This window comes from Gossypium hirsutum, chromosome A12 (genome assembly GCF_007990345.1).
Source record: "Gossypium hirsutum isolate 1008001.06 chromosome A12, Gossypium_hirsutum_v2.1, whole genome shotgun sequence".
NCBI classification, from domain to species: Eukaryota; Viridiplantae; Streptophyta; class Magnoliopsida; order Malvales; family Malvaceae; genus Gossypium; species Gossypium hirsutum.
The window spans coordinates 43,964,856-43,977,586 of record NC_053435.1 but is presented as its reverse complement, the minus strand read 5'-3'; positions in this window follow the sequence as shown (position 1 = coordinate 43,977,586).

The window sequence follows — 12,731 nt, the reverse complement described above, 5'->3', positions numbered from 1 at the left end:
AGGCAAATGGTGATGGTAAAAATATTATAAAAAGTTTATGACAACATGTTGTGTTAGAACAATAAAATATGAGGGGAGTGGGAGGAGAAACCAAAGTTGTTTCATCCTTGCTCCCCCATTTTGCCGAACTAGAGAAAAAAAAGGCTTCATCCTCTTGCTCTTCTTGACCGAAAATCAAGGAAGAAAGAGTTTCTTGCTTATGTTCGTTGGATGGGATTAAGAAGGGTAAGTACCTTGAACCTTGGAAATTTGTATAAGAAGATGGTTAGTTCAAGTTCTAATCATTCCATGGCTTAAGTTTTGATTGTTAGGAGGTTTGATGTTTGGCCAAGTAGGTTGATTTGAGCTTTCGGTTGTGGTTGTCAAGGGAGGAAATGAGATTTTGTTTGTCTTCAACAATTGGTTGGTAAATAAGTGTTAAATGTGAGAAAATTTCGTTTGGGTAATTGAAAATAATTAGAGGCTTAATTATCAAAGGTTTCGGTTTGATATCATTTTATAAGCATATTAGTTCAATTTGATAATAAGGTATGAGGTGATAAGTAAATTTTCTGGTGGTTAGGTTTAATGACATTCGGCTATGGATTAAAAGTGTTAACTAATTCGGCATAAGAGTATAATGTTAATCACTTTATATTTGAAGCCTTGAAGAATAGGTTGTGGAATATTAAGTGTTGAAGGTTAATCTTTAAGCTTGGTTAATTTGGACATTCGGCTATTCTTATGACATTAGATACAAGGGTATGAAGGTTATATATATATAAGTTAATTTATTCATGGTAACTTGGCATGTGGATTGGATATATGTTAGTTAATACATGCATTTGGAAGTGATGTGTTTATAATTAGGTATACGGTTTGGTTTCATTATTGAGTATAAGGGTTAAGTGTTTAAAATTGCCTTTGATGTATACATGTTTATATTGAAATATTAAGGCTATGATAGCCAATTGAGGGTTTCGGCCAAAATATTCAAATAGATGGTGTGAATGTTTGAGTGATGAATTTGTCTCTTGTGTCGAGTTGGGATGATATGTGTATTTTATAAATAACTAGCAAGGTAATTAAACTAGTTGATTTGTTTATTTAAGCTCAAGAACCTAAAGGAGAGGCGTCCAACAAGGGGAAATCGAAGGTCATCGAGTAGCCGACTCGGAATTATTTTACCCAACATAAAGTAAGTCATTAAGCATGCAGTTGGTATCATTTCAAATGGTCATAATGTTTATGTATTGATGCTGAATGGAATGAATAAATATATAATATATGCATGTACGTATGTGATGATGAAATTGTTGAATGAAAAGAGGTAAGATGTACTGAGTTGTTGATCTCGGCACTAAATGTGCGGGTATAAACCATTTATGACCATGAGATTGGCGCTAAGTGCGCGGGATTAAATTGTACAGCACTAAGTGTGCGATTTGACTATGTTGCACTAAGTGTGCGAAATGAATATGATGCACTAAGTGTACGAATTGACCATGCGGCACTAAGTGTGCGAGTTTGACTATGTAGCACTAAGTGTGCGATTTGATTACGTAGCACTAAGTGTGCGAGTTGATTATATAGCACTGAGTGTGCGACTCAATATACATTCGTGAATCATTATGGACACTATGTGTGCAACACTATTGAGTCGATCGCGGACAGCGGATCGGGTAAGTGTCTTGAGTACATGGCTAATAGGTGCTATGCTTATACTTGGTGTTGAGCTCGGTAAGTTTGAACCTATGTGACAAATATACTTGAAGTCACGTACATAAAATTTATCGTAGGATGGGTGAAAGGCCGTTTAGTCGTTTGATTGTAACGAAAATAAATTGATTTATGAAAATGCCTCAATGTCCTATTGATGAGTATATGGAATGTGAATGCATGAATTGATATGAAACGGAATCGATAGGTTGGAGGAACTATGGTATGGTTCGGTATGGATGGAGTAAATTGTCTCGTTCCATTTTGTTTCCTCTTGTGATAATGTTATTGTTGGATGGTAGTGCATTGCTTATGACTTACTGAGTTATAAACTCACTCGGTGTTTCCTTGTCACCCATTATAGGTTGCTTGGACTCATCTATTTTCGGGGTCAGGCCGTCATCAAAGTCATCACACCGGATAGCAAGTTTTGGTACTTTCTTCTTAGTTGGCTTAGAAGAACATTTTGGCATGTATAACCTATTACGTTGTGTTTGAACTTTGGCATGTAAACTTTAAGCATGCGAAAATGGCACGAATGTTCGATTGAGTTGGATCAAGGGTAGGCATGAAATGGACCTAGTTACTTTCGTAACAGATGCTGGCAGCAGCAGTGTCATGGGATTGAAAAATCACTAAAACTAGTAGGAGTGGAATTAATTGATGAATAAATTATGTAATCGAAGCTTGATGAGTCTGTTTTCATGAGGAAGTAACGAAAAGATCATATGGGCAGTATATTAAGAGATAATCAGATTTTTGTGGGACAGGGCCAGAACGGTTTCTGGATTTCCTGCTCCGACTTTGGAAATTCATTATAAATTAACCAGAGATAATTAGGTGTTGTACCATATATGTACAGATTCCTCTCTGAGTCTAGTTTTCATAGAAACAAACGGCATCAGTATTGAAGCCCGTGCAGGGAGATATCCAAGTCGTAATGGGAAAAGGTCAGTGTAGTCGACCCCTGCAACATGGGAGACTTTGACTAATAAACTGTACTAATTGGCCCGACCAAAAATTCTAGAAAAAAATACATAGATGGGCACATGAGTCTAGTTTCTGGGAAAAATCACGAAACTGATTTTTGAGTTACGAAACTGAAGATATGATTTTTAAAACGACTGGTACACAGATTGGGCAGTGTCTGGAAAATAAATTTTATAAGGGGTTAAAGTCAGTTAACACCTCGTGTCCGACTCCGGTGTCGGTTTCGGGTTCGGGGTGTTACATTTGATGGGTATCAGAGCTATGGTTTAGTCAGTTCTAGGACTACCATAGCGCGTATGAGTCTAGCTATACATGCCGAATGTTAATGTTTAAATGTGTGATGACTTCTGACGGTTGAAATGTTTTTGTTTTGATTAGTAAATGGACCCCGGTGAAGAAAGAACCCTAGCGGATGACGTTGAGAGCGTAGCGGCTGCTCCTGCACAAGGGACGCCGCCTGTTGAACCTCAGTCATCTGCGAATAATCAAGGTGAGGGGGCTAAACAAGCCTTCTTTACCATGATGAATGAGTGGGTCGCGTAATATGCCCGAACCAACCCGGCTGTCCAACAATTCCCAAATTTGAATAATCCCCCCAAGAGCCTGTAATGCCATCAGTCGCTGATCCTGTGAGGCTGAGTAAGCCACCTGTAGACTTGATTAGGAAGCGTGGGGCCGAGGAGTTCAAGGCCATAGTAACTGATGATGCCGAAAGGGCCGAGTTCTGGCTTGATAACACCATTCGGGTGTTCGATGAATTGTCATGCACACCCGACGAATGTCTAAAATGTGCTGTATCTTTGTTACGAGACTCAGCGTACTATTGGTGGAGGACCTTGATTTCCATAGTCCCGAACGAGCGAGTAACTTGGGACTTCTTTCAAACGGAATTCCAAAAGAAATTTATTAGCCAACGGTTCATTGATCAGAAGCGTAAGGAGTTCTTGGAACTCAAGCAAGGCCGTATGACTGTATCTGAATACGAACATGAATTCGTAAGACTCAGTAGGTATGCCCGGGAGTGTGTAGCTGATGAGGTTGCTATGTGTAAAAGATTCGAGGAAGGATTGAATGAAGATTTAAAGCTACTAATGGGTATTTTGGAAATAAAAGAATTCGTAACACTAGTCGAACGAGCCTGCAAGGCGGAAGAACTTGGAAAGGAGAAGAGGAAGGCTGAATTTGAAGCTAGAGATTATCGTAAAAGATCGACGGGTAAAGCTCCGTTCTCAGCTGTAAAGAAGTTCAGGGAGGACATTAATAAGTCGAGGGCGACTGCGGGAATTTCCATCAGGGCAAGACCATCGATGGGCTCCCGAGCTACTTCGGTAGCTAGTGTGGGCAATAATCGTCACGAGAAACCTGAATGTCCCCAATGTGGAAGACGACACCTAGGTGAATGTTGGGGCAAGTCTACTAGCAGGGCCTGTTACGGATGCGGTTCGAAGGACCACTTCATTAGAGATTGCACGGAGCTGGATGAGAAGAATAAGATTCAAGGTGCAAGACCTAGTGGAGTGACATCTAGAGGTAGACCACCGAGAATTTTAGGAGGCAGGGGTGGTAGTCAGAGGGGGGCCTCTGATACGGCCGATCGAGCCGAGAACCGTACTCCTGCTAGAGCATATGCCATTCGCGCACGAGAGGAGGCATCCTCCCCCGACGTCATCACTGGTACCTTCACTCTCTTTGATACTAATGTGATTGCATTGATTGACCCTGGTTCTACTCATTCATATGTATGCGAAACCTTAGCAACCAGTAAGACTCTACCTGTTGAGTCTACTGAGCTCGTAATTCGAGTATCAAACCCTTTGGGTCAATGCGTACTTGTTAATAAAGTGTGTAAGAGATGCCCTCTAATAATCCGAGAATCCTGTTTTCCGGCCGATTTGATGCTTTTGCCGTTCGACGAGTTTGATGTTATTCTTGGTTTGGATTGGTTAACCGCGCATGATGCGGTTGTGAATTGCAAAAGCAAGACTATCGATTAGAGGTGCGCAAATAACGAAATAATCCGAGTTGAGTCTGCGGACTTAAGGGGGTTGCCAGCTGTAATATTAGCAATGTTGGCCCAGAAATATGTAAGGAAAGGGTGCGAAGCATACCTCGCGTATGTACTTGATGACAAGGAGTTAGAAAAGAAACCCGAATCGGTGCCGGTGGTTTGTGAATACCCGGATGTTTTTCCTGAAGAGTTACCGGGTTTGCCACCTGTTCGGGAGGTAGAGTTTGGTATTGAGCTTGTACCTGGAACTACGCCAATTTCGATCACTCCGTATCGTATGGCACTAACCGAGTTAAAAGAGTTGAAAGCTCAGTTGCAAGAATTGACGGATAGAGGTTTCGCTCGACCGAGTTTCTCACCTTGGGGTGCACCAGTATTGTTCGTGAAAAAGAAGGACGGAACCATGAGGTTGTGCATTGACTATCGTCAACTGAATAAGGTGACGATAAAGAATAAGTATCCGTTACCGCGTATTGATGATCTGTTCGATCAATTAAAGGGAGCATCGGTGTTTTCAAAGATAGATTTGAGATCGGGTTATTATCAGTTGCGGATTCGAGATTCAGACGTACCCAAAACTACTTTCAGAACGAGGTACGGTCACTACGAGTTCTTAGTGATGCCGTTTGGGCTCACTAATGCCCCTGCGGTGTTTATGGATTTGATGAATCGGATCTTCAGGTCGTATTTGGATCGGTTCGTAGTTGTGTTTATTGATGACATCTTGGTCTATTCAAGAGATGAGACCGAACATGCTGAGCATCTGAGGCTAGTGTTGCAAATTTTGCGGGATAAGCAGTTATATGCTAAGTTCAGTAAGTGTGAGTTCTGGTTAAGAGAGGTTAGCTTCTTGGGTCATGTGGTATCCGCATCGGGTATTCGAGTTGACCCGAGCAAAATTTCAGCCATACTTAACTGGAAGCCTCCGAGAAATGTTACCGAAGTCCGGAGCTTTCTAGGGCTCGCCGGCTATTACCGACGATTTGTCAAAGGTTTCTCGATGATAGCCACACCAATGACGAAGCTACTTCAAAAGGATGTTAAGTTCGAATGGACGGAGAAATGTCAGAAAAGCTTCGATCAACTGAAAACTCATTTGACTGAAGCTCCAATTTTGGTGCAACCCGAATCGGGTAAAGAGTTTGTCATTTATAGTGACGTATCCCTACTTGGGTTGGGTTGCGTATTGATGCAAGAAGGTCGAGTTGTGGCCTATGCGTCGAGACAATTGAAGCCACACGAGAGAAATTATCCGACCCATGATCTCGAACTAGCCGCCATTGTGTTTGCATTGAAAATATGGCGACATTATTTGTTTGGTGAGAAGTGCCATGTGTTTTCAGATCACAAAAGTCTCAAATATTTGATGACTCAACGAGACTTGAATCTGCGACAAAGACGTTGGCTTGAGTTGTTGAAAGATTACGAGCTTGTCATTGATTACCACCCGGGAAAGGCTAATGTGGTTGCGGACGCCTTAAGCCGGAAATCACTGTTTGCTTTGCGAGCAATGAATGTACACTTGTCTGTTCTACCTGACAATGTGTTAGTAGCTGAATTAAAAGCCAAACCATTATTGACTCATCAAATTCGTGAAGCTCAGAAAGTCGATGATGATTTGGTTGCAAAACGAGCTGAGTGTGTTCCGAACAAGGAATCGAAGTTTCAGATTGATGATGATGGTTGTTTGAGGTTTAGAAGTCGTTTGTGTGTTCCAAGGAATTCGGAACTCATTCCGATGATTCTGAACGAAGCCCATTGTAGCCGAATGTCAATTCACCCGGGGAGCACGAAAATGTACAACGACTTGAAACGTCGGTTTTGGTGGCATGGTATGAAATGAGACATCTCCGACTTTGTTTCGAGATGTTTAATATGTCAACAAGTGAAAGCGGAACATCAAGTGCCTTCAGGGTTACTTCAGCCGATCATGATACCCGAGTGGAAATGGGACTGAGTCACAATGGACTTTGTGTCCGGACTGCCATTGTCCGCAAGTAAGAAGGATGCGATTTGGGTTGTTGTTGATAGGCTGACTAAGTCGGCTCACTTTATCCCCGTGCGTACGGATCTTTCATTGGATAAACTAGCCGAATTGTATGTCTCTCAGATTGTGAGATTACATGGAGTACCTATTTCTGTCGTGTCGGATAGAGATCCGAGATTCACCTCACGATTTTGGAAGAAATTGCAAGAAGCTTTGGGTACCAAGCTGCAATTTAGCACCGCTTTTCACCCCCAAACCGATGGTCAATCCGAGCGGATAATTCAGATACTTGAGGATATGTTGAGATGTTGCATCCTCGAGTTCAGTAGTTCATGGGAACGGTATTTACCTTTGATTGAATTCGCTTACAACAATAGTTTTCAATCAAGTATTAAGATGGCACCTTATGAGGCTTTGTACGGTCGTAAATGCCGTACGCCATTGTTTTGGACCGAGCTTGGTGAAAGTAAAATTTTCGGAGTTGATTTGATTAAAGATGCCGAACAAAAAGTAAAGGTAATCCGCGAAAGTCTGAAGGTAGCCACAGATCGTCAAAAATCGTATGCGGATTTAAAACGAAAGGACATTGAATATCAGGTGGGAGATAAAGTGTTTCTTAAAGTGTCACCTTGGAAGAAGGTACTTAGATTTGACCGTAAAGGCAAGTTGAGCCCAAGATTCATTGGGCCGTACGAAATTTCCGAACGAGTGGGGCCGGTTGCATATAGATTGATTTTGCCCCCTGAACTTGAAAGGATGCACGATGTCTTCCATGTTTCAATGCTTCGACGTTATAGATCCAATCCGTCACATGTGATTAATCCCTCAGAAGTTGAAATTCAATCTGACTTGAGCTATGAAGAAGAACCGATTCGTATCCTAGCTCGTGAAGTGAAAGAGTTGCGAAATAAAAGGGTTCTGTTGGTTAAGGTGTTGTGGCTCAAACACGGGATCGAGGAAGCAACCTGGGAACCCGAGAGCTCGATGAAAGAACGATATCCAAACCTATTTACCGGTAAGATTTTCGAGGACGAAAATTTCTTAAGTGAGGGAGAGTTGTGACAGCCTAAAATTGACCCTAGTCGGGGAGTGGTTTCGGGACCGCTAAACCGAGTCACCGAAAGGTTTGAATGTGATGTTTATTGTCTAGAATATGTAATCATGAATGTGTGAAAATTTCAAGCTTCGATTTAGTCGATTGCATGTGAATTTAGTCAATAGGACTTATATGAGAAAATTTTAAAATGTGATATGTCAATGTATGAGGACCTATTAGTGCATGTGGAAGAAAAAGGGGACTTGCATGTCAAATTCCCCCTCCCTAAATAGTAGTGGCCGGCCATGACAAAGTGGATAGGCAAATGGTGATGGGTAAAACATATTATAAAAAGTTTATGACAACATGTTGTGTTAAGAACAATAAAATATGAGGGGAGTGGGAGGAGAAACCAAATTTGTTTCATCCTTGCTCCCCCATTTTGCCGAAACTAGAAGAAAAAAAAAAGGCTTCATCCTCTTTGCTCTTCTTGACCGAAAAATCAAAGGAAGAAGAAAGAGTTCTCTTGCTTATGTTCGGTTTGGATGAGGATTAAGAAGAGGTAAGTACCTTGAAACCCTTGGAAAATTTTGTATAAAGAAGATGGTTAGTTCAAGTTCTAATCATTCCATGGCTTAAGTTTTGATTGTTAGGAGGTTTGATGTTTGGCCAAGTAGGTTGATTTGAGCTTTCGGTTGTGGTTGTCAAGGGAGGAAATGAGATTTTGTTTGTATTCAACAATTGGTTGGTAAATAAGTGTTAAATGTGAGAAAATTTCGTTTGGGTAATTGAAATAAATAATTAGAGGCTTAATTATCAAAAGGTTTCGGTTTGATATCATTTTTATAAGCATAATTAGTTCAATTTGATAATAAGGTATAAGGTGATAAGTAAAATTTTCATGGTGGTTTAGGTTTAATGACATTCGGCTATGGATTAAAAGTGTTAGCTAATTCGGCATAAGAGTATAAATGTTAATCACTTTATATTTGAAGCCTTGAAGAATAGGTTGTGGAATATTAAAGTGTTGAAGGTTAAATCTTTAAGCTTGGTTAATTTGGGCATTCGGCTATTCTTATGACATTAGATACAAGGGTATGAAAGGTTATATATATATATAAGTTTAATTTATTCATGGTAACTTGGCATGTGGATTGGATATATGTTAGTTAATACATGCATTTGGAAGTGATGTGTTTAATAATTAGGTATACGGTTTGGTTTCATTATTGAGTATAAGGGTTAAGTGTTTAAAATTGCCTTTGATGTATCCATGTTTATATTGAAATATTAAGGCTATGATAGCCAATTGAGGGTTTCGGCCAAAATATTCAAATAGATTGGTGTGAATGTTTGAGTGATGAATTTGACTCTTGTGTCGAGTTGGGATGATATGTGTATTTTTATAAATAACTAGCAAGGTAATTAAACTAGTTGATTTGTTTATTTAAGCTCAAGAACCTAAAGGAGAGGCGTCCAACAAGGGGAAATCGAAGGTCATCGAGTAGCCGACTCGGAATTATTTTACCCAACATAAAGTAAGTCATTAAGCATGTAGTTGGTATCATTTCAAATGGTCATAATGTTTATGTATTGATGCTGAATGGAATGAATAAATATACATATATATATATATATGCATGTACGTATGTGATGATGAAATTGTTGAATGAAAAGAGGTAAGATGTACTGAGTTGTTGATCTCGGCACTAAACGTGCGGGTATAACCATTTATGACCATGAGATTGGCGCTAAGTGCGCGGGATTAAATTGTACAGCACTAAGTGTGCGATTTGACTATGTTGCACTAAGTGTGCGAAATGAATATGATGCACTAAGTGTGCGAATTGACCATGCGGCACTAAGTGTGCGAGTTTGACTATGTAGCACTAAGTGTGCGATTTGATTACGTAGCACTAAGTGTGCGAGTTGATTATATAGCACTGAGTGTGCGGACTCAATATACATTCGTGAATCATTATGGACACTATGTGTGCAACACTTTTGAGTCGATCGCGGACAGCGGATCGGGTAAGTGTCTTGAGTACATGGCTAATAGGTGCTATGCTTATACTTGGTGTTGAGCTCGGTAAGTTTGAACCTATGTGACAAATATACTTGAAGTCACGTACATAAAATTTATCGTAGGATGGGTGAAAGGCCGTTTAGTCGTTTGATTGTAACGAAAATAAATTGATTTATGAAAATGCCTCAATGTCCTATTGATGAGTATATGGAATGTGAATGCATGAATTGATATGAAACGGAATCGATAGGTTGGAGGAACTATGGTATGGTTCGGTATGGATGGAGTAAATTGTCTCGTTCCATTTTGTTTCCTCTTGTGATAATGTTATTGTTGGATGGTAGTGCATTGCTTATGACTTACTGAGTTATAAACTCACTCGGTGTTTCCTTGTCACCCATTATAGGTTGCTTGGACTCATCTATTTTTCCGGGGTCAGGCCGTCATCGAAGTCATCACACCGGATAGCAAGTTTTGGTACTTTCTTCTTAGTTGGCTTAGAAGAACATTTTGGCATGTATAAGCTATTACGTTGTGTTTGAACTTTGGCATGTAAACTTTAAGCCATGCGAAAATGGCACGAATGTTCGATTGAGTTGGATCAAGGGTAGGCATGAAATGGACCTAGTTACTTTCGTAACAGATGCTGGCAGCAGCAGTGTCATGAGATTGAAAAATCACTAAAAATAGTAGGAGTGGAATTAATTGATGAATAAATTATGTAATCGAAGCTCGATGAGTCTGTTTTCATGAGGAAGTAACGAAAAGATCATATGGGCAGTATATTAAGAGATAATCAGATTTTTGTGGGACAGGGCCAGAACGGTTTCTGGATTTCCTGCTCCGACTTTGGAAATTCATTATAAATTAACCAGAGATAATTAGGGGTCGTACCATATATGTACAGATTCCTCTCTGAGTCTAGTTTTCATAGAAATAAACGGCATCAGTATTGAAGCCCCGTGCAGGGAGATATCCAAGTCGTAATGGGCAAAGGTCAGTGTAGTCGACCCCTGCAACATGGGAGACGTTGACTAATAAACTGTACTAATTGGCCTGACCAAAAATTCTAGAAAAAAATACATAGATGGGCACATGAGTCTAGTTTTTGGGAAAAATCACGAAACTGATTTTCGAGTTACGAAACTCAAGATATGATTTTTAAAACGACTGGTACACAGATTGGGCAGTGTCTGGAAAATAAATTTTATAAGGGGTTAAAGTCAGTTAACACCTCGTGTCCGACTCCGGTGTCAGTTTCGGGTTCGGGGTGTTACAGTAGCAAATTCAAAAAAAGAATTACTAAAATATTTTGTTATGTAAAAAAAGAGGGAGATTGTTAAACAAGCTTTATTTGATAATATGTTTTGATATAACAAATTAAAATTGTTTTGAATAAAAGTTAAAATTGAACAAAATTAACAAAATTGTATATTCAAATGAAGTTTAAGAAATATAATTTTGAACCTACACTTTGAACTCTTGGAAAAGTTTTTGAATTAACCTTTCAATCAAGTTATAAAATTTCAATCAAAGTTAAACTATTTTAAAACAAATCAGTATAGCTCCAGATAAAAAGGTATCAATAATTTTTGACCAAGTATTGATAGTTTTTAAATATTGATACCCCTTCCAAAAATCAGTACCAAATTGAAGTTTTGTTTCTCAAACATTTCAGCTAAGTATTGATCTAGTATCGATATTTTTCATAAGGTATCGATAAAAGTTCATTGGTATCGATATTTTTGGCTCCAACTGTCATTGAATTTTGATTAAATGCTAAAAATATCTATACCTTATTAGTATATATCGATACTCATGGTTGCAGGTGAATTAAATGCACTAGTTATTAAATCCCCAACGACTCTATTCGTTTCTCCAACAACCACAATGATTGTAAATCAATTAAGGGGTATAAATACCAACTTCCAATGGTCCTACAACTAGAAGAAAGATTATCAAGCTTAAAGATCAATCAAAAACAATCTTGTGCTTACAATTCTCAACAATTTTCTTTAAACACACTTGTGAGTTTTCATTGTATTCATTTAGCTTAAGTGTTTCTCTTTGTAATTGAGCTTAGTTTGCAAAATTCTGATCTTGTAAGGGTTTGTTCTTAGTTTACTTATTTTTTATTCTCTCTAAGAGGATTTTGTCCGAAGGTTTGGGTAGAAACCTTAAGGGAGTTTGTAAGGTTAAACCTTGTTCTCAAAGGTTGTCAAATTAGTGAATTTGAGAAAATTCTTAGTTGTGGAAATCTAAGGTAGTGGAGTAGAAAATTAGGGCCGAACCACTATATATCGACGTGTTCATTGTGTCCATCTTTTTCTTAGCAACCACAAAATTTTTGAAAGGCTAATTCACCCCTTCTCTTGGCCATTTTGAGTTGATTATTCGAGCTAACAATACATCATGGTCATTATTCAAGCGGTTTCAATTAGCAAATAAATATATTATGTTATTTTTACCTTAACAAAAATATATTTAAGAACTTTTAAGTGATAGAATTTTTTTGCCTCATTCATTAAACTTTTAACCTTTAATTTGCAAAAAAAAAACCTTAATATTTTCAAATCTTTCAACAATTAAAAAAGAAAAGCATGTTGACTTTCTAAATCATTTCTCTCTCAACTTTTTCAACACAAAAATCACAAAATAACAAAATGAATCAACAAAATGCAACAAATAACAACACTCATACATATAGGTAAATAACTAATAAATAATTTACAATACAAAATAATAAATAAGGTAAAGTACTCCTTGAATAAAAAATAATAAACACAAACCTTCCACGGGCTAGGTGATCTGAGATACGATGATGACCTCCCACGTCTTGCTGCTGGTCCTTTGTCTCTGTTTTAAAGATAATAACATATAGAAGGAAGATCCCGAGACATGGAAACACAATGTTCACATTGTCTTGTTAACATGTATATCTTCTTCTACTACTAAACTCTAGCTTTATAATTAACGAGAAAAAGAA